We start from the raw sequence: 22,245 nt of genomic DNA on the forward strand, positions 1-22,245 counted from the left end.
GAAACCTCACCTCAATTACTAAGGCCTGGGGCAATTCCCTTTGCAAAGTGTAACTTCCTTGCAAAGTGAATAGCCTATTTGTCTAAAATAAATCAAACCCAGTGTAAAAATCATCCCACAATGTACTTATTACAGGATTTTTGTGTTTATAAATGCTTTGTTTAGACATGTGCCCAAAGTATCTGTTGGAAGACATTTAGAGCCGGTTCACACTGCCGCGACCTCTAAGTCGCCTCATAAGGGGCGACTTGTTAGCGCGACTTTTAGCGCGACTTCAGCGCGACTTTGCGCGTATTCAGCACGACTTGTATGATAGACGACTTCGTACAACTTTGTATTTGGCCAATCAGAATATGATGGTTCTGGGTCATGCTCAATCACACAAAAAAAGTTCTTAAAAATTGTCGTTTTTGATAGAGAGCCAATTATTGAAAAAATTATTGAAAAAAAAAATTTGATTTCTTTGGATTTAGTGTCTGGGGGGTCTAAAAAGTGTACCTGTGAAATTTCAGCTCTGTAGCATGTCCAGAACCAGAACAAAAAGATAATTTTTCTTATAATTATTAATAGAGCAGGGTAGTGGCTTCTCTCCACCTTGCCTTTTTTTTTGCTGGCATTTATCGGGCATTTTTTGGGCGTCTTTAGAGGCAGGCATGACTTTTTGGGATTTAGTGTCTGGGGGGGTCTAAAAAGTGTACCTGTGAATTTTCAGCTCTGTAGCATGTCCAGAACCAGAAAAAAAAGATATTTTTTTCTTATAATTATTAATAGAGCAGGGTAGTGGCTTCTCTCCACCTGGGCGTTTTTTTTGCTGGCATTTATCGGGCATTTTTGGGCGTCTTTGGAGCCATGCCTGCCTCCAAAGATGCCCAAAAAATGCCCGATAAATGCCAGCAAAAAAAAAGGCAAGGTGGAGAGAAGCCACTACCCTGCTCTATTAATAATTATAAGAAAAAATATCTTTTTTTCTTGTTCAGGACCATTTTAATGGAAAGTCGGATCACAAGTCGGATCACAAGTTGCTTCAAATAAGATAAGGAGGTAACTCCCATTGAAGTCTATGGGACAACTCGGATCACAAGTCGCCTCAAAGTAGTACAGAACCCTTTCCAGAAGTCGGAGCGACTTCAGTAGTGCCAGTTAAGACGGCACTCATTGATTAACATTGCTTTTGTTATGTCAAGCGACTTGGGGCGACTTGAGGGCACACAAGTCCCCTCACAAGTCGCGGCAGTGTGAATGGACTCTTAGCCCTGTGGCATGGCCGCATTTAATTCAAAATAAAAAACATGGCTGAATGTGGACTCCGAGGGGTTTATTTACCTTAGCTGGAGAGTGCAAAATCTGTCTCACTTCTGAATAGGAACCAATCAGCTTCCAGCTTTTGTTGTCAAAGTGTAATTGAACAAGCTGAGGTTATAAACTGATTGTTTTCTATGCAGAAGTGAGCTTGATTTTACACTCTCCAACATTAGTAAATAAACCCATAAGTGTGCTTAAACTCAGTTCTTAGATGTGGTAGCTGAATGGTTTTTTTTTTTTTTTTTTTCAGGCATGCTTTCCTTTATTTTTACCTGATGGCCCTGTCAGTAACAAACTTTCTGTCATGTTTACATATGTCTGCACAACCGACATATGCATTTGCATTTGCACACAAGCATGGAGGGACAGGGGTGCTTTAATTTTTCTTTTAGTTTCATTTTTTTTATTTTTACACTGTCTCTTTTTTTTTATTAACTTTAGATGTACATTTATTAAACTAAGAAGTTTTCTCTCAGTTCAGTTCTCTGCAATTCTCAGAGGAAAATTATCTCCTCTGCAGTCTTTTTATGAAGCCGAGAACTTCTGTTCTCAGAGGGAGAACAGAAGAGAAGATCCATGTAAAAAATCCATGTAAAAGGGGATGGGCTGCCTGTGATCTTGTGAGATATTGTGAGATTACAGTGCACCCAAGTTTAAAAAGTAAAAACCGAAGTTTAAAAGAACATGTACACATTTTATAATACTATACGTATAGACACATGATAACTTCAGATCTCACTTTCCTTAACCACTTGTCGACCATTCACGTTGACAGTACTGCAGCAAAGTGGCTCGATATCGTCGCTGGACTCCTCCCCTTGTGGGCGGCGCGTGCGCCGCCAGTGGCTCGCTCCCACTGTATTCAGTCCCAGCGGCAGTCGGGCCAGGGGAGGTGATCACCGCCGCTCTTCCCCGATCATCGGGGATCGAGTGTGGAGATCCGCCCGCTTGTGTAAACGAAGCGGGCGGATCTCCTAAGTGACAAACATTGACAGATTGCAGGATTCAGCATAGCTGAACCTGCGATCTGTGCCTGTGTCACACAGTCCCCTCCCCCCACACACGTTAGTAAGCACCAGGCATACATTAACCCCTTCCCTGCCAGTGTAATTTTTACAGTAACAGTGCATATTTATAGCACTGATTACTGTAATGTCACTGGTACCCCCAAAAGTGTCAAAAATGTCAGTCAAGGGTCCGATCTGTCCGCCACAATGTCACAGTCCCGCAAAAAAAAATCGCAGATCGCCGCCAATACTAGTTAAAAAAAAAAACAATAAAAATGACATAAATTCCCCGTAGTTAGTAGCTGCGATAACTTTTGCGCAAACCAATCAAAACACGCTTATTGCGATTTTTTTTACCAAAAATATGTAGCAGAAAACAAATTGGCCTAAAATGTTAAAACATTTTGATTTTTACATTTTTTTGGGTGGAATTTCATATAAAAAAAATTTGAAAAATATTGTTATTTTTTCAAAATTGTCGCTCTTATTTTGTTTATAGCGCAAAAAGTAAAAATCGCTCAGGTGATCAATGACCACCAAAAGAAAGCTCTATTTGTGCGGAAAAAAGGGACATAAATTTAATTTGCATACAGCATGGCACGACCGCGCAATTGTCCGTTAAAGTAACGCAGTGCCGAATCGCAAAATATGGCCTGGTCAGGAATGGGGTAAAATCTACCGGTCTTAAAGCGGTTAAAAATACGCTCATTGAGAATTTTTTTTGTCAAAGACATGCAGCTTAATACATTTTGGCCTAAATATATGACACAAATTGAATATATTGGATATTTTTTAACTGTCAAAGTAGAAAAATATTGTTATTTTTTCAAAATTGTCGCTTTTTAATTAATATCGCAAAAAATGGAAATCGCACAGGTGATCAAATACCACCAAAAGAAAGCTCTGTTTTTGGGGAAAAAAGGACGTAAATTTAGTTTGGGTAGGGCGTTGCATGACCGCGCAATTGTCAGTAAAAGTCGCACAGTGCCGAATCGCAAAAAGTGGCCTGGATGTAGGACAGCAAAATCCTCCAGTGGTAAAGTGGTTAACTGGCTGTTTGTGACAGAACGGTCATGTACTGTGATGAGAAGCCAAGAACATGTTCTCTGCTCCTCATCTCAGCTACATAAACCGGTACACATGAGAGATCAGCGGTGGTCCTGAGGATCACAGTTTTTCTGTGTTTCATAAACGGACACCTTTATTGCTATTACAAGGGTTGAACAACATCCCTTGTAATAGCATTGGCAGTGTCAGGTACTTTTTACTGCAACATCTGGGATAAAAGAATCTGATCAATGCAAGATCAATATGATCAGATTCTTTCAGAGGCTGATAATGGCCTGTTTACATTAGACCGAAATGGGAAGTGACAGAATACTTGTCCCCTTCTGTTTCTTAGACTGTGAAATGTTTCGGATTGTTCCAGTCCTTGGTCATCTCTATGGTAAGCTGGTGGAAATGCTGGCTTCTGTGCCAGGCTCCCTGGTGGGTCAAGAGAGCCCGGCATGGTGGCAGGGGGGGACACCCTTCCACTGCATATAAAAGGCCCCGGTATAACCACTTTAACCAGGGAATGTACAGGTACATCCATTTAAGGGAAGTGTTTAAAGTAACAACACCAAAAGAAAGCTAATTGAAGTTCTTAAATCCCCTCCATTCAAAAGTAAGTCGTTATTTGTTGTGAAGTAATTTAATATTTATTTGTTTTATTTCCTTTCTTATATAATTTATCATACACTTGGTTTGCTAGTAAATATTGCAAGTCTTTATGATTAATTCAAGTTTGAAGCGTATGTCCTCTGTTTCACAGTTCCCAACTTTGAGTATTGTACTGGTGGTGACACCGAGTCTCTTTAGTGAATGTGGAATAACTTGTTCGTAGCTATAGAGGTCATAAAACTAACATTTCATTCATCTCTTGTTACTGTTGGATGAAGATAGCTAGATATTATCATACAGAATTGTGTTAGGACAGAAAATGATTCCCTCCCTTAAAAATATAATGCCATACAGCAATGTCAGAACCCTAAGAAGAGTACATTGAGTTAGTAATATATTTTTTCCATCATAGTGATTTAAATATTTTTGTATATTATATAAATATTTTTTTAATTGTAAAGGATCATGTTGCATGTTGTCCTGTCATGATATACCTCATCGCTTATTTAAAGGATGACTTTTAAAATGTATTAACCCCTTAAATTATCCAGAAACTGAAGAACTTTATAACTCACATAGTTGGGTTGAAAGAGTTCAAATAATAGACAAACATAAATAAATAAAAACCTGCATCCACAGAATCTTAAATCCTCACTTGATGTAGTGGAAGACAAAAAGCCCCTATAGAGCATGATCCAATTTTCTTCAACAGGGAAACCCGCTGGATCAACAATCTACAGTATTATTACTTATCAATATTAATAGCTAGTTATAGTCACTATTTTTGCAAACATATGCAGACTTTTTAGGCATTCTACAGAGTTGTCTAGAACCAGTTCCTGTGGAAGTCTATTGCACAGCTCTTACTGTACATACCCTCCTACATTTGTCTTTTCTGCTCCTGTTTAGAAATTGTCATTACAGGATTCAGGATAGTTTAAACATTGATCTGTTTACATTTAGATTGTCTGCAAGCAGCACTCATGTATAGCTTGCTCTGTGTGCAAGAAATAGGTACCTCGCACAATGATTGAGAACAAGAAATGTAAAATGGATCCTTCTAGGTGTGCGTTTTGTTTTGCACAAATGGCTTTAGTCACATGAAATGAGGTAAAGGGCAGGGCTTAGCTAAATAATTGAAAGGGCTGCCTTCTTTTTTGGTTTGTGACCTGTATCTTCAGTAACTACATTTGTGCAGCGTAGCTTAAAAATCACTATTTATGGTTACTGACCCATAAAAAGACTTCTGATAAAAAAGATACCGTATATACTCGAGTATAAGCCGACCCAAGTATAATCCGAGGCCCCTACTTTTACCACAAAAAGATGGGAAAAATTATTGACTCGAGTATAAGCCTAGGGTGAGAATGCAGGGTGGCGGGCATGGTACAGGAGAATGCAGGGTGGCTGGCATGGTACAGGAGAATGCAGGGTGGCTGGCATGGTACAGGAGAATGCAAGGTGGCAGGCATGGTACAGGAGAATGCAGGGTGGCTGGCATGGTACAGGAGAATGCAGTGTGGCAGGCATGTACAGGAGAATTCAGGGTGGCAAGCATGGTACAAGAGGATGCGGGGTTGCGGGCATACTAGTGCGGCTGTGTTTCACTTACCTGTTCCAGAGGCGCCTTCATTTTAAAAATGGCGCCGCGCGGCGCCGACACGTCATTGCGCACGCGCCGCCGCTCGGGAAAGCTGGTATACGTTCGGCTATTTCCGGCCTGTCCCGAGCGGTGGCGGCACATGCGCGGTGACATGTATACGCCGGGCGGCGCCATTTTTAAATCTTAAACACGTCGGAGCGGCCGGGAACTTTTTTTTTTTGTTGACTCGAGTATAAGCCGAGGGGGACGTTTTCAGCACCAAAAAATTTGCTGAAAAACTTGGCTTATACTCGAGTATATACGGTAACTGCTCTCTGTTCTATATTGTTAATCACTATAGACTGCTGAATTTAAACAAAGCAATGTCTCATATAATAGCTTCCTAAGCACACTGAAAAAAAAAGATGGAAAGAAAGAAAACCTTATTTAAATAGCTATTTGGTGCTCCTGGTTACATCAAATTACTAACCGGTTCTAAGCACCATCAACTTTTAACCACTTCTGGACTTGAAGGATTTGCCCCCTTAATGACCAGGCCATATTTTTCGATTCGGCACTGCGTTACTTTAACAGGCAATTGCGCGGTCGTGCAACGCTGTACCCAAAAAAAATTTTGTCCTTTTTTTTCCACAAATAGAGCTTTCTTTTGGTGGTATTTGATCACCTGTGCGTTTTTAATTTTTTGCGATATAAACAAAAAAAGAGCAACAATTTTGAAAAAAAAAACAATATTTTTCACATTCTGCTATATAAAATCCCCCCCCCCCCCCCAAAAAAAATGTAAAAATTAAATTTTTTTAACATTTTAGGTCAATTTATTTTCTGCTACATATTTTTAGTAAAAAAAAATCGCAATAAGCGTATTTTGATTGGTTTGTGCAAAAGTTATCGTGTCTACGGATCTGCTTTTTTTTTGTGGGACTGCGACATTGCGGCAGACAGATCGGACCCCTGACTGACATTTTTGACACTTTTGGGGGGACCAGTGACATTACTACAGTAATCAGTGCTAAAAATATGCACTGTTACTGTAATAATGACACTGGCAGGGAAGGGGTTAATATAAAAGAAGAAAATGGTCACACACCACCACAGAATTCAATGAAGAAAAGTTCCTTTATTGTAGGTGGTACAAGGTACAGCAGGGTAGGACAGTAGGCGCGTTTCACATGACTGCTACGTGCTTGTTCACTACTTAGGGAAAGGGGCTAACACAGTAAGTGATCAAGGGGTTAAATGTGTACCTAGGGGTGTGTTTCTAACTGTATGGGGGCGTGGCTTGTGAATTGATCACAGAGACCTGTGTTCCTATATAGAAGGATCACAGGAGCTCTGTGATCATTCCAGAAAGAAGAACGGTCAGCTGTGTTTACAATAGCTGACCGTCCTTCTCTCTTAGCGGGGAGCGATCGCAGGTGTCAGGCGGCAATTGGAGCCACCTTCCCCATGCATCGGAGTCCTCGCTGATAAGTGGGGGCGGGAGCACACAGGCGGCTGCGCGTGCTCGCCACCTAGCTGCAGTCGCGCGACTGACGTATACCTACGTCGGTTCACGCAGAATGGCCGCGGTCCGAAAGCGGTTAATAAAGTGTGCTCATTTGTTGAATGGGATGAAATACATTTTCCCAAAAATAACTACTGCTGGTATAAATGTACAATAAAGTGTACAGGGTTAAGCAGTCTTGGAAATGTAATTCATAGCACAATGTACAAAATGTAGAAGTTTGGGGCAGCACAAACGCTTAGTGGTTAGCACTTCTGTCTTGCAGCAATGATCAAGTCAGGTCACCATCTGCATGGCTTTTGCATGTTTTTCTTGTGCTTGCATGGAATTTCTCTGGGTTCCTCCCACACTCCAAATACATGCTGGTAGGTTTACAATTTGGCCATAATATGTGTGCTTGCATGTAAGATAGGGATCTTGTATAGTAACCTCCTTGAGGGCAGAAACTGTTGTGAACAGTTGTACAGCATGTTAAGTGCTGTGTAAATGATTGATGTTATATAAACACCTGTAATAAATGAAAATAAAAATGTTCTGTTACAGTCATGGTGGTAAGTGGAGAACTTTGCATTCAAGGGTTGCATTGCTGCAGTGGTAGGTAGAAGAAAAGTGAAGTCATTGGGGAAGTGCATCAGTGCAGTGGTGTTCAGTGGAGGATTGCCCATTATATATTTGCTGTGAATGATTACATTTCTTTATCAAAGTGTAATCATTTATTCATTTTTTCTTTCTTTTATCTTTTTTGCAATTTTTTGTTGTAACAATCTAGCCATACCCACTTATTTACATTTCTTTGATTGCCCTGGGTAATCTCTATTCAAAAGAGCCCCTGTGTGCTTTTAGAAAAATATGGCTGCTGGTTCTATCCACCACAACATAATGGGGGGGGATTTACGAGGTGTGACAAATTCCCAGGACGCCCACAGTGTAGCACTGTAGTGGTGAGTCACACAGCCATTCACACTTGAGCATGTCCTGACAAGTTCTAACTTGCACTTGCCTGGGTTGCAGACCTGATGACTCAGTCTTTATGAAGTTATGAAATAGTAGAAGAAATAACATGTTTGTGCATTGTGCTATCAGAATAAAATGAATGACAGGCTTCTGGAGCAAAAGATTAACATCAAATGTTTTGTGAAAATTGGCAAAACTTTAGCTCTGTTACAACAGGCTTAGGTGAACATTCTATGAAGAAGTCAAGTATTGAATGACATAGGAGGTTTAAGGAGGGGCAGGAGGGGCAGGAAGATATCCACAATGCCACAAGAAGTGGGAGGCCAAAACGCAAAGGACAGATACAAATGTGGACAAAGTGTACGAATGATGGCAGAAGAACTGAATATGAACAGTGAAACAGAAAAGCAGATTCCAATGGAGGATTTGGGAATGAGAAAGTTTTCCGCAAAGACAGGGCCTCAAATCTTGACAGAAGATCAGAAAGAATGTCATATTCAAATTTCACCCAATCGTTTGAAGAATGCAGAGGTGTTTGATAGATTTATTACTGATGATGAAGCATGGTGTTTCCAGTATGAACTAGAAACAAAATGCCAAAGCATGCAGTGGAAAACAAAGAATTCACTGTACCCGAAGAAAGCATGCATATCTCGTTATCGGTTCAAAACCATGCTGGTGTGTTTTTTTTTTTTTATCACAAGGGGGTAGATCACTGTGGGTTTATAGAACAAGGTACAACAGCCACAACCAACATTGTTACTTGGAAACTTTGAAAAGGATAAGAGAACCTCTTCGGAGGAAAAGACCGTAACCCTGGCCATGATGCGTTAAGTGGTCATGAGTTTGTGGCTCAGAAATCTATTCTGAAACTTGACTAACCACCTTATTCTGCTGACTTAGCACCCTGTAATTTTTGTCTGTTTCCAAAATAAAAAATAATTAAAAGGACACAGATTTGATGACATTCCTGATATCACGCGTGCAACAACAAAGACACTGTGCAGCGTTCTGGAAAATGAACTCCAGTAATGTTTCTGGCAGTGGCGCAGTCATCTAGAAAAGTGCCTCGCTTATTAAGGGGACTACTTTGAAGGTGACAACAGTTGCTAGTGTATAGGTAAGCAAACTTTTTTTTACAGTCCATTCAGAGAGTTAAATTGACACACCTCGTATATAAAGTGTCTAAACATGTTCTATCTCAACTGGTGCCATTGCCCAATGCAACCAATCAGCTTCTACATTTAATTTTTGTCCCACACAGCCTAGAAAATGAAAAAGCAAAAAGCAGACTGGCTTGGACACTGTTTATTAGTTTGGCTTGGTGCTTGACTGGAATGGCCGCATGAACCCTGAGCTCCCGGCCAGAGGTAGAAGAATAACCTTATAATCAGCACTGCCATCCCTGCTATGGTACCCACTGGCCATAGGCAAGACCTCCGCACACACCTCCACACACATCTCTCCGTCCCATCATCACTTCAACCCCTCAGCATGCAAGATTTAAGGACTGTAGCAGACGACATCAAAGCCACTTTTGCCACTGCACTAGCTGACCTGAGGAGAGACCTGCAATCCATCACAGTGAGGATTGAAGATGTGGAAGAAAGAGCTGAAGCACAGGAAAGCTCCATCCAACATCTTCATACGACCACCAGATCACACACCTCTCAGTTGGAAGACCTCCAAGACACCTGGAGGATCTGGATAATCGTGGCAGACGCCATAACCTTAGAGTGAGAGGACTCCCGGAGTCGATTGAACACATTCATACCACGGTTGTCTTCAATTACATTCTTGGAAGACCCCCGGAGACCCCAATTGATTTTGAACGTATACATAGAGCACTAAGACCCAGGGCGAAGGACACAGACCCGCCAAGAGACTTCATCTGCTGCCTTGTAAACTTCAGGATTAAAGAGGACATCTTGAAAAGAGCCAGAGATCGCCGAAACATCATATACCAAGGCTCTAATATAAAAATCTTCCAAGACTTATCGCCAATAACGCTACAAAGAAGAAGAGACCTCTGTCCCTTACTTGAGCTCCTCCACAGCAGAGATATACAATATCGGTGGAAGTTCCCTTTTGTCTCTCTGCCTCCTCCCAAGGCCGCACAGCTAACTTACGGGTACCTGAGGACTTAATATCCTTCTGCAACATCCTCAATATCCCCCACATCGATCTCTCGGATTGGAATAGGAGCTTCCGCCCCCAACAACTTGGAAGAGCCACTTCGATGGACACCATACCTGAGAGAGATGACTTCCACATAAGAAGACATAGATCAGCATCTCCCAGAACCTCATCCTCAACACAAACCAGAATCCACAGCAACGAGAGCCCTACAGCCTCTCCGGCACCCACAAGAGACCAAGACAAGACAGAGCAGACTGAACCCCAATCTGCCTTGGACTATCAGCTTCTCTTTGTTCCCCCCCTACCCCCTCTTCTGTTTTACTTGCTCCAATGACTCTCCTATCAAGATTGTCTTATCTCCTTGAATATCCAGACCCCCTATCGATTCTCCTAGGATCGAAGATGCAGCAAAATACCATCTCCACAAGTTCCGCCATAAATGCAGGCTTCCCTGACGCCATCATAGAACATTCTTTCCAAGATCTACAAACTGTCGCAGGACTTGGAGGAGTAATGTAATTTGATATCCTTCCACGCATCCTAACAACTCATTATACCAACCACTAAAGCCTATGCCCCCAGAACACAAGCCAATACATAAACGCGCAACTCTAGGCAAGGCAAAGAACTATTACCTGTGAACAGATATCACTCCAACCCGCTTCTTCTCTTGTGAGCTCCCCCTCCACAAGTGCCACGTACTTGGAAGAATACACTGTCCTGAACTCGTTCTAACTCCCAGTAGTTAGCGCCCGGTATAGCCCTCACCTGCCAGCTTGGCACAAACCAGTGAAGAAATTTCCCTTTATCTTTGCATGTATATGATAAAGATGTATTTATGTAGATATCCATTTTGGTGGGGGTTGGCTCCCTGGGGCCCCATGCCCATATTGAGAAATTAAAAAGGGGAAAAAAATACAACATTTAGCAAAACGAGGGATCCTCCCCCCCCCCCCTCAAATTCTCATCCTTTACGATTCTTTGATGAACAGCCCTCCAGGGTATTATGCTTCCACCCCTAAATTATGTCTTATAGCTTATACATCTGGAAGAGCCTCTATATAATCTATGGGACGTAGATAAAAAAGGCGCTGGTGATCTTTTATATTACTGGAATAAAACTTAGCACGTGTAATAAATATGTATTACTAGTGTTAAAAGTGCTTATTAGTGAATAAATTAATATAGTTAAAGGTAATAGATATATTTTAAAGTGCACAACTCAAAATTAAAAATTTCTGTTACTTATTAGTAGATAAATATATAAATAATTATATATAAATAAATAATGTACATGCAACAAGCAAATCAATTATATAAATATATAGTATTCCGTGCAACAAGCAAATAAAAGTGCTTATTAGTACGTGCATAAAAAACTCATCAAATATAAACGGATATAATCGTGCTCTCCAGTGAGAAATAATTATATAACAAGTGTCTCTGCAATTCGTGCAACAAAAATATGCTCCTTAAAGTGCTTCAGGTGGTGGGGTGTGACACACGTGGCCTCTTACCAGCTTCCAATGAGTCACAATGACTCCCAACGCCTGTGATCCCTTTAATTGGGTGGATCAGACCTCTCCTCGATATCTTTTGGGTTGGATATCTGCTCCTACATTAGGCGTGTATGGACCATATAGTCCGCATAAAGATAAACAAAAAAAGCCTCCAATAGTGAAATATTGTATGCTTTATTTAAAAGTTACTAAAAAGGTATACAGTTGGTCCCTTACTATTAGTTGTGCCCTCCTGGCACTGGGCAATTCGGCAGTACACAAAATCTTTGAGTAGTGGGGAATCGTATCCGAGGATCTGCAGCTTCCTCTTTGCTTTCCTCTCACTGTGCTGTGTGCGGCGGTCGGCGAGCGTCCCTGCCTCTGCTACGAATGCCTGTGTGTTTGCTTCCGGGTTTGTCAGTAACCACAATGCATTTCGCATCTATGCGTCATCAGGCGGTTGCTGTTCCCCGGAGTCTCTTTCCTTAAGTGTCACGGACCTTCTTTTGATTGGCTATTGCTCAGTATATTATCGGAATCTTGCTTACAATTTATTTTCAGCTAACGTTTATTGCCAATTGTTTCTTTACTTTAATAGTGGCGATCTATATGGGGATTTATAAATCTTTTTCATGTCCTAAGGTTTATGCTGCATATCCGTCGTATATGTTCCCCTTACTCACATGTATCATACAATTTTCATAACAATTCATAAAAAGCTATTAAATATATCACAATCCATTAACATACAATATAAAACTTTATTAATTATCAAAAATTCTTAAAAATTATTAAAATTATCTTTTTGTTTTTAGCTTTATTTAAAACCATTATATGGACTGGTTTCTTATATTTATAGCGCCATCTAGTGGAAATTTTGGGAATCAAGATTAATTAGGTTCTAAAATAGGAATATTTCCAATGTTTATAATAGGACGGCTCTAATCTTGTAAATTAAATATTTTTTAAAATTTCTAAAAATATATAAATTATATAAACATGTTGTACAAAGTATTAAATAGTATTACAGATTCAAAAATTAAATTTTAAAATATTTTAAAATAGCTAAAATATCAAGGGATATATGTATATAAAGAGATGGATTTTGTTCTGAATATCTATAAAATTCTATTATTAAAAATTATTAAGAAAACAATTTAAATCTATGTCCGCATTTAGCCCCAAGGGTTTTAATGTTTTTAAACGATGTATCCAGACGGTTTCATTCTGTGATATTTTCTTCCGCATGTCTGCGCCTCTCCAATGATTAAATATTTTATCAATCCCACAAAACCAAAGGAGGGAAGGATCCTGGTTGTGGTGTAGTCTGAAATGATTGGATAGGCTGTGCTTTTTGAAACCTTTTTTAATATTATCGACATGTTCTCCTATCCTTGTTGCTAAAGTGCGAGTAGTGCGTCCAATGTATTTAAGTCCACAGGGACAAATGCACATATATGTAACGAATTTGGTGTCGCAAGTAATAAATTGTTTTATCTCAAACTCTCGGTTGTCTGAAGAGAAAAACTTATGTTCCATTCTTTTCTTAAATTTGCTTATCCTGCAGGCTTTACATCTTCTGCATCTATAAAAACCATTTTTTGCAAAGAACATTTTTTGTCTTTTAGGTGGGTCCGGAACATTTTTTGCTAGCATATTACGTAATCCCGGAGCTCTTTTGTAGATAAATTTAGGGTATTTAGGGAGTAATGATTTCAACGTGTCATCTCTTAATAAAATATGCCAATTTCTCTTTATACACTTCTCAACTTCTTTATATTGTGTATTAAACCCCGTAATGAAAGCCAATTCGAAATTTGATTTTCCTTTTTTCTTCTTTTTCTTCTTCAGAAGGTCTTCTCTCTTTACTTCGGATATTTTCTTCTGGGTTTGTTTCAACTCTTTCTCTTTATATCCTTTTTCTTTAAATCTTTCTATTAGTTTGTCTGTCTGTATATTGTAGTCTTTCAGATCCGTACAGTTCCTTCTTATCCGGGTGAATTGTCCCTTGGGTATTGCCTGTATCCATGCCGGATGGTGGCAACTCCTTTTGGAGATATATCCATTTGTGTCCACCTTTTTGAAGAAGGTTCTAGTATTTAAAGTGCCATTGTGCTTGTATATCTCCAGATCTAGAAATTGTATTGTATTCTTATCTGTGTTTCCTGTGAATTTTATCTGGTATTTATTTTTATTCATTTTTTTAAAAAATTGTTCAAGAGACTCTTGGGATCCTTCCCACACAACCAAGATATCGTCCAAATAACGACGATAGTACCTCAGCTGTTGTGGGTATTTTGAGTAGATTTCTTCTTCTTCCCATTTGGCTAAGAATATATTCGCTACGCTAGGAGCATAACGTGCTCCCATCGCTACACCTTTTATTTGGTTGTAATACTCATTCTTATACCAAAAATGATGGTTTGACATTGCCATATTTAGGCCTTCCAATAAAAATTCTCTTTGTGTGTCTTTCAAATTTGTGTAATTTTCTAAAGCCCATTTGGTAGCGTTTAATGCGTCCTTCTGTTTAATATTCGTATAAAGTGATTCTACATCAATTGATGCCAGTATCGTTTTTTCGGTGATATTTATACTTTCTAGTGACACTATTGTTTCCTTGGTGTCCTTTAAAAAGGATCTTCCAATCGCTGCTATCGGCTGTAAAAATGTGTCCAAATATTCACCAATCCTGGCATATAAAGATTCAATGCCACTAATTATTGGCCTTCCCGGTGGCTGTTGTAGATTCTTATGGATCTTCGGGATTTGGTAGATCACCGGCATGCGTGGGGCTTTTATATTCAGGTATTTTCCTTCCTTTTTATTAAGGAGGCCCTTTTTTAGTCCTTTGTTGATCCACTGTACCATTTTTGCTTTCAATTTGTTAGTTGGGTTTCCAGATAATTTCTTGATCATTTACAATACGGTCTAGTTCTTTAGTATAGTCCTCTTTTGTGAGGATCACCAAGCCACCTCCTTTATCAGCTGATCTGATAATAATATTTTTCCTTTTTTCCAAACTTCTAATGGCTTCCCAGATTTCTTTCGTATTTCTAGTAGGTTTTCTTTTCAGCATTTGTACTTCTTTTTGAACAATATTCTGGAAGACTTGGATATATTGGTAGGTACTAGATTTGGGGTTAAATGTTGATTTGTTCCGGAGTTGGGTGTGTTGGTATTCTGATTCTTCTTCTTCACCTATCCCTTTTTTATGTTGTTCTGCGAAAAATTTCTTAATGTTCAATTTGCGTGTAAATTTTTCTAAATCTATAAATGTTTCAAAATGGTCTAAAAATTTGGCAGGGGCAAATTTCAAACCTTCTTGTAGTATATTCATTTCAGATGTTGTCAGTTCCACCCCTGCTAGGTTAAAAATCCCTTGTTCTAGCCGTCCCTTTTTCGTTTTCTTTCTCCCTCCTCTACATCCTCTTTTCTTGCGTTTTCCCGCATATTGGCCCAGTAGTTGTCTTTCCAGGATCTCTCTTCCCCCTGTTGCTTATATTGTCCTGAGGGCCCTGGCTTTTGTCCATCTTGAGGATGTGGGTATATGTACTGTCCCGAGGTTCCTGGTTTTTGGCCATCGGAGGGGTGTGGATAGTTATATTGATTATTCCTGTAATCTTGATATGAGGGAAGTCGTTCTCTTTCTCTATATGTTCCTGAGGATTCCTGTCTCGATCCCTCTGGAGGGTAGTTGTAGTATTCTTGGTCATTTCTATAAGATGATGGTCTTTCTCCTCCTCTGGATTGTTGATAATTATTATAGTTATCATATTGGTAGTTGTTATTTTTTCTGTATCCAATACCAACTACCAATATGATAACTATAATAATTATCAACAATCCAGAGGAGGAGAAAGACCATTATCTTATAGAAATGACCAAGAATACTACAACTACCCTCCAGAGGGATCGAGACAGGAATCCTCAGGAACATATAGAGAAAGAGAACGACTTCCCTCATATCAAGATTACAGGAATAATCAATATAACTATCCACACCCCTCCGATGGCCAAAAACCAGGACCCTCGGGACAGTACATATACCCACATCCTCAAGATGGACAAAAGCCAGGGCCCTCAGGACAATATAAGCAACAGGGGGAAGAGAGATCCTGGAAAGACAACTACTGGGCCAATATGCGGGAAAACGCAAGAAAAGAGGATGTAGAGGAGGGAGAAAGAAAACGAAAAAGGGACGGCTAGAACAAGGGATTTTTAACCTAGCAGGGGTGGAACTGACAACATCTGAAATGAATATACTACAAGAAGGTTTGAAATTTGCCCCTGCCAAATCTTTAGACCATTTTGAAACATTTATAGATTTAGAAAAATTTACACGCAAATTGAACATTAAGAAATTTTTCGCAGAACAACATAAAAAAGGGATAGGTGAAGAAGAAGAATCAGAATACCAACACACCCAACTCCGGAACAAATCAACATTTAACCCCAAATCTAGTACCTACCAATATATCCAAGTCTTCCGGAATATTGTTCAAAAAGAAGTACAAATGCTGAAAAGAAAACCTACTAGAAATACGAAAGAAATCTGGGAAGCCATTAGAAGTTTGGAAAAAAGGAAAAATATTATTATCAGATCAGCTGATAAAGGAGGTGGCTTGGTGATCCTCACAAAAGAGGACTATACTAAAGAACTAGACCGTATTGTAAATGATCAAGAAACTTATGTGAAATTATCTGGAAACCCAACTAACAAATTGAAAGCAAAAATGGTACAGTGGATCAACAAAGGACTAAAAAAGGGCCTCCTTAATAAAAAGGAAGGAAAATACCTGAATATAAAAGCCCCACGCATGCCGGTGATCTACCAAATCCCGAAGATCCATAAGAATCTACAACAGCCACCGGGAAGGTCAATAATTAGTGGCATTGAATCTTTATATGCCAGGATTGGTGAATATTTGGACACATTTTTACAGCCGATAGCAGCGATTGGAAGATCCTTTTTAAAGGACACCAAGGAAACAATAGTGTCACTAGAAAGTATAAATATCACCGAAAAAACGATACTGGCATCAATTGATGTAGAATCACTTTATACGAATATTAAACAGAAGGACGCATTAAACGCTACCAAATGGGCTTTAGAAAATTACACAAATTTGAAAGACACACAAAGAGAATTTTTATTGGAAGGCCTAAATATGGCAATGTCAAACCATCATTTTTGGTATAAGAATGAGTATTACAACCAAATAAAAGGTGTAGCGATGGGAGCACGTTATGCTCCTAGCGTAGCGAATATATTCTTAGCCAAATGGGAAGAAGAAGAAATCTACTCAAAATACCCACAACAGCTGAGGTACTATCGTCGTTATTTGGACGATATCTTGGTTGTGTGGGAAGGATCCCAAGAGTCTCTTGAACAATTTTTTAAAAAAATGAATAAAAATAAATACCAGATAAAATTCACAGGAAACACAGATAAGAATACAATACAATTTCTAGATCTGGAGATATACAAGCACAATGGCACTTTAAATACTAGAACCTTCTTCAAAAAGGTGGACACAAATGGATATATCTCCAAAAGGAGTTGCCACCATTCGGCATGGATACAGGCAATACCCAAGGGACAATTCACCCGGATAAGAAGGAACTGTACGGATCTGAAAGACTACAATATACAGACAGACAAACTAATAGAAAGATTTAAAGAAAAAGGATATAAAGAGAAAGAGTTGAAACAAACCCAGAAGAAAATATCCGAAGTAAAGAGAGAAGACCTTCTGAAGAAGAAAAAGAAGAAAAAAGGAAAATCAAATTTCGAATTGGCTTTCATTACGGGGTTTAATACACAATATAAAGAAGTTGAGAAGTGTATAAAGAGAAATTGGCATATTTTATTAAGAGATGACACGTTGAAATCATTACTCCCTAAATACCCTAAATTTATCTACAAAAGAGCTCCGGGATTACGTAATATGCTAGCAAAAAATGTTCCGGACCCACCTAAAAGACAAAAAATGTTCTTTGCAAAAAATGGTTTTTATAGATGCAGAAGATGTAAAGCCTGCAGGATAAGCAAATTTAAGAAAAGAATGGAACATAAGTTTTTCTCTTCAGACAACCGAGAGTTTGAGATAAAACAATTTATTACTTGCGACACCAAATTCGTTACATATATGTGCATTTGTCCCTGTGGACTTAAATACATTGGACGCACTACTCGCACTTTAGCAACAAGGATAGGAGAACATGTCGATAATATTAAAAAAGGTTTCAAAAAGCACAGCCTATCCAATCATTTCAGACTACACCACAACCAGGATCCTTCCCTCCTTTGGTTTTGTGGGATTGATAAAATATTTAATCATTGGAGAGGCGCAGACATGCGGAAGAAAATATCACAGAATGAAACCGTCTGGATACATCGTTTAAAAACATTAAAACCCTTGGGGCTAAATGCGGACATAGATTTAAATTGTTTTCTTAATAATTTTTAATAATAGAATTTTATAGATATTCAGAACAAAATCCATCTCTTTATATACATATATCCCTTGATATTTTAGCTATTTTAAAATATTTTAAAATTTAATTTTTGAATCTGTAATACTATTTAATACTTTGTACAACATGTTTATATAATTTATATATTTTTAGAAATTTTAAAAAATATTTAATTTACAAGATTAGAGCCGTCCTATTATAAACATTGGAAATATTCCTATTTTAGAACCTAATTAATCTTGATTCCCAAAATTTCCACTAGATGGCGCTATAAATATAAGAAACCAGTCCATATAATGGTTTTAAATAAAGCTAAAAACAAAAAGATAATTTTAATAATTTTTAAGAATTTTTGATAATTAATAAAGTTTTATATTGTATGTTAATGGATTGTGATATATTTAATAGCTTTTTATGAATTGTTATGAAAATTGTATGATACATGTGAGTAAGGGGAACATATACGACGGATATGCAGCATAAACCTTAGGACATGAAAAAGATTTATAAATCCCCATATAGATCGCCACTATTAAAGTAAAGAAACAATTGGCAATAAACGTTAGCTGAAAATAAATTGTAAGCAAGATTCCGATAATATACTGAGCAATAGCCAATCAAAAGAAGGTCCGTGACACTTAAGGAAAGAGACTCCGGGGAACAGCAACCGCCTGATGACGCATAGATGCGAAATGCATTGTGGTTACTGACAAACCCGGAAGCAAACACACAGGCATTCGTAGCAGAGGCAGGGACGCTCGCCGACCGCCGCACACAGCACAGTGAGAGGAAAGCAAAGAGGAAGCTGCAGATCCTCGGATACGATTCCCCACTACTCAAAGATTTTGTGTACTGCCAAATTGCCCAGTGCCAGGAGGGCACAACTAATAGTAAGGGACCAACTGTATACCTTTTTAGTAACTTTTAAATAAAGCATACAATATTTCACTATTGGAGGCTTTTTTTGTTTATCTTTATGCGGACTATATGGTCCATACACGCCTAATGTAGGAGCAGATATCCAACCCAAAAGATATCGAGGAGAGGTCTGATCCACCCAATTAAAGGGATCACAGGCGTTGGGAGTCATTGTGACTCATTGGAAGCTGGTAAGAGGCCACGTGTGTCACACCCCACCACCTGAAGCACTTTAAGGAGCATATTTTTGTTGCACGAATTGCAGAGACACTTGTTATATAATTATTTCTCACTGGAGAGCACGATTATATCCGTTTATATTTGATGAGTTTTTTATGCACGTACTAATAAGCACTTTTATTTGCTTGTTGCACGGAATACTATATATTTATATAATTGATTTGCTTGTTGCATGTACATTATTTATTTATATATAATTATTTATATATTTATCTACTAATAAGTAACAGAAATTTTTAATTTTGAGTTGTGCACTTTAAAATATATCTATTACCTTTAACTATATTAATTTATTCACTAATAAGCACTTTTAACACTAGTAATACATATTTATTACACGTGCTAAGTTTTATTCCAGTAATATAAAAGATCACCAGCGCCTTTTTTATCTACGTCCCATATTTTATATTGTTTTCACAATTAAAAGGGCAGCAGGTTCAGATATATCTTTAAAAAGAGCCAGGCGCCTTCCTATAATTTGCTATTGGTTTTCTCTATATAATCTAACTGATGCCCCTGGAGGTGACTGGGACCCCATGGAGCTGCTCCTCATAATACTTTCTTCCATAATGTTTCTTTTCCCCATCTTCCTCCTAATTATTGCAGTCTCTAACGTTACCCTCACCATCCAGATACCCTTTTCACATCCACTTTCCCGAAGAACATTTCATTGTAAATTGATGGCATACACAGGCGATTGCTAGACCTTTGAGGGACATCTTGACCAATCAAGGGCTGAATCCCCCATTAATCCTGAATTCCTAGGCCTCAACATACCTCTGTTGAAATCGACCCTGACTATCCACTCATTTTCATTCCAAGATAATATTTCTGTGATGCGCCCCCTTTCCTACTAATTAAATTACAATCTATGCATTTTACTATCCTCAAATTTGCTTGAGGAAGTTATGATCTCCCCTCCCTACCCACAATACCATTTGACCCTCAGGTACCTAAGACTTCCTATCACTCCTGGGATAGCAATGTGACAGTCTGACAATCTAGGTTCTGTTGTTTTTATTCTTCACATATTTTGCATGTATATGATGCCTCACTTCTATGTTGGTTTTTGCACACAAGTAGTTTCTTCCTCCCTATATCTCTCTGCCCAAAGGCCAATACTGATTATGATTTATTCAAAATGGCCTTTATATAGCGCTCAACAACTCTCTCTTCCTCTGGACTGGGACCATGAACCATGCAACTCCTACCCGGACGCCAACCTCACCACCAAAAGACGGGAATTGCTATTGCACTTCCTACGTCGACCGCCTCTGACCTTTGTATATATATCTAGGAAGGAGGAATTCCCTCTTCCCTAGACTCTGACTTTTTCTCCCAACCCTTCCTCCCCCTAACCAACGCTCCCTCCCCCTCTATCCCTTCATCCTACCCCCCCCCCCCCATACCCCCCCTCCCAGTCTCTGCCCACCTCATCTTCATTGCTGATTTTCACTCAGTAAACTGCCTCTCTCACTTATTTACCTCCTATATATTCACACCCTGTAAGTGATAACATACCCCATCACCCCAAATGCTGGGCACAAATCAGAAAGACAATTATACCCCTCTTATGGTGGTATCCCTCAACGTTAAAGGCCTGAATATCCCAGAAAAAGGGAGCCAAATCCTTGACCTTATGCACAAATTTAAAGCAGATATTGTTTACCTACAAGAAATGCACTTTTAAACAAAAGACACCCGAAACTGTCTAATCGCTTTTATCCAATCGCATATCACGCTACGAATCCTTTGGCGAAAACCAAAGGCGTCACCATTCTCATATCCAAACACGTGACTTGGACTTTTCAGGCTTCCAACATTGACCCAGATGGAAGATTTATCTTTTTAAAGGGTCTGATTGTGGAATCCATTCACATTGGCAAACATTTATAGTCCCAACACTGCCCAACAGGTACCCTTTTTTATGAAAATAGCTAACACTCTAGCGGGATTCCAGACAGGCATTACTATCCTTGGTGGAGACTTCAATGTGGCGCTCTGCCCCATCCTTGATACCTCCACTGGTTCCTGCTCCCTACCCTATAGGGCATTAAAACAAATAAAATTACAACTCCAGGAACTTCTGTTACATGACACATGGCGCACGCTTTTCCCCTCCACTAAAGACTACACCTTCTTTTCTCCCCTACATAATAAGTACTCACGCATAGATTATCTATTCCTATCCCAAAATGATCTCCCTCTTCTACATAAAGCTACGATTGAACCCATGCTATTATCAGACCACCACCCAATTTCCCTGACACTCTCACTCCCAATGGCCTCTACATGACCCAAATTCTGGAGACTCGACCCCTCTCTCCTTACCACAGACTCCAACCTACAACTTATCCGCAAGGACATAACTGACTTATTTGCAGAAAATGATACCGCAGACACTACTCCCATTACCTTATGTGAAACACACAAGTGTGTATTAAGAGGGAATTTAATTTCCCTCAAAGCCTCTAAACGGAAGTGTCAACAAGCCAAAATCCAGAAACTTGTACAAAAAATTAAACACCTTGAAGCTTCACATAAACATACGCAAGCACAACATACGTATCAGGAACTTATAGACCACAGACAACTCCTACTAGAGACTTTAAATATTAAGACCAAACACAAATTAATTTTGCAACAGAAATTGTTCTATGAATTTAGCAACAAGAGCAGTAAATTCCTGGCAAGAGCACTACAAGCAAAAAGAGCAATCCTCACCATTCACACGATCAAAGGTAATCAAGGTCGTACATTTAATGCCACCCCTGACATCGCTACCCAATTTTAAAATTACTATGCCAAACTATATAACCTTAACCCTACTTCCACAGCTACTGAGAACCACACTATCATACAAGACTTCTTACAGAAACACTGCCCCTAACCCATATCAGCCACACAATCTCTTCTTTTGGAACACCCCATGAACCT

This window comes from Pelophylax lessonae (genome assembly GCF_965119305.1).
Source record: "Pelophylax lessonae genome assembly, chromosome: 2".
Lineage (NCBI taxonomy): Eukaryota > Metazoa > Chordata > Amphibia > Anura > Ranidae > Pelophylax > Pelophylax lessonae.